Source organism: Spinacia oleracea, chromosome 1 (assembly GCF_020520425.1).
Source record: "Spinacia oleracea cultivar Varoflay chromosome 1, BTI_SOV_V1, whole genome shotgun sequence".
Classification (NCBI taxonomy): domain Eukaryota; kingdom Viridiplantae; phylum Streptophyta; class Magnoliopsida; order Caryophyllales; family Amaranthaceae; genus Spinacia; species Spinacia oleracea.
Window position 1 is genome coordinate 31,788,731 of NC_079487.1, and position 2,146 is coordinate 31,790,876.

The following is a 2,146-nucleotide window of genomic DNA, read 5'->3' on the forward strand; positions in this document are numbered from 1 at the left end:
AGTCGACCTACAAGTGGGAAATGGAGCACGGATTACTGCATTAGCTGTAGGAACTTATTATTTGTCGTTGCCCTCTGGTCTAGTTTTGGAACTGGAAGATTGTTTCCATGTTCCAAGTCTTACTAAAAACATCATTTCTGTTTCTTGCTTAGATGCTAATGGATTTTCCTTTTTAATAAAAGACAATAGTTGTTCGTTTTATTTTAAAGATATGTTTTATGGATCTGCTAGATTAGTCAATGGACTTTATTTATTAGATCACGACAAACAAGTTTATAACATAAATACCAAAAAGGCCAAAAAGGATGATTCAGATCTCACCTATCTGTGGCATTGTCGATTAGGCCATATTAACTTGAAACGCATAGAAAGACTTCAAAAGGAAGGAATTCTAGAACCATTTGACTTAGAGGATTATGGTAAGTGCGAATCATGTTTACTTGGTAAAATGACAAAGCAACCTTTCTCTAAAGTTGGAGAAAGAGCAAATAAACTATTGGGTTTAATCCATACAGATGTATGTGGACCAATGAGTACAAATGCTAGAGGTGGTTTCAGCTACTTTATCACTTTCACTGATGAATTCAGTAGATATGGTTATGTCTACCTAATGAATCATAAGTCTGAATCCTTTAACAAATTCAAGGAATTTCAGAGTGAAGTAGAGAATCAATTAGGCAAGAATATTAAGGCACTGCGGTCTGATAGAGGCGGTGAATATCTGAGCTATGAATTTGATGACCATCTGAAAGAATGTGGAATTCTATCAGAATTGACTCCTCCAGGAACACCACAATGGAACGGTGTGTCAGAACGGAGGAACAAAACCTTGCTAGACATGGATGAAAGTGATAGTCTTATGCTAGCAATTGGAACCAAAACTGATTTGGGTTCAATGGCTCATTTTGTGTGCATGGTGACTTGGATTGAGTGAGCTCGTTATATGGTCCTTATTATCAAGGTGGTACGTTAATCAAACTGGTCCGTTTAATCACATTGGTCCGCTTGTTTAAACAGATTGTACGCACTTATTATTTTTAATTGCTTTGGTTAAAGTCGGTTTAATAAAGGGATATTTGTTTAAATCCCCAATTTAAATTCAGTCATTACTTAGCTTTGATTATTGCTGTTTGTAAGGAGAGTTTTAAGCCTTTGTAACCTCCAATTTAGTGACTGAATTAGGAGGCTTTAGAGCTTGTAACTGCCAGTTTTAAAGGCTCTTAAATGGCTCTTAATTAGCCGTTTAAATCTCTTGTAGCTGTTGGTTTTTGGCTATTTATAGTCAGCTTCTTGATTGGAATAAACAACCAACTGGATGATTAAAACCCTTGTTTGTTACATTTCGAATTATAGTTTATAATTCAGCCTTTTTCTTTGTTTTGGACGCGTTTCCTATTCAAAGAACTGATTGTGAGTCAATAGGTCTTGTCTTGCATTCACGATCAACGAGTTAAAGGTCTAGCTTGTTAATCAACTATCCTTGTTTATACAACGAGTTTTTAAACTCGTCTCAGGATTTGGTCGATTTGCCAGATGGCTACCAAGCCATAGGAAGCAAATGGGTTTTCAAACTGAAAAAGGACAAGGATGGGAAACTTGAAGTTTTCAAAGCTAGATTGGTTGCAAAAGGTTACAGGCAAGTCCACGGTGTGGATTACGATGAATGTTAGATGATTAATAATCATCAATTATTTTTAGCTAAAAATAAAATAGTAAATCAACATAATCCTTTGAAAATTTAGAAAGCTTAAAATATTCAAAGGAAGATATCAATTTGCTAAATTTAGATAACCACTTTTAGCAAGTCTGAAAACTATATATATGAAGTTTGAAATCATATATTATATCATCCCAAAAAAAAACAAAAAAAAACATAAAGGAGAGAGAGAGAAATCTTTAAGAGAATTTTTAGAGAAAAAATCTTTGGTGTAATTGGGGTGCGTATAGGTTGTGAGTTGCAATAAGTGTTGTAAACACTTGTGTATTATTTATCTTTTCAGTAAAAGTTTTGCACGGTATTTAGATATTATAACACTTGTCGGATACTCAATTTATTTGTGTGTGTTATTTAAATATTCTTGTTATTCCTACTAATCTAATTCATTAGGAAAGTTGCATAATTTCCTAACAACAGGTATCAGAGCCG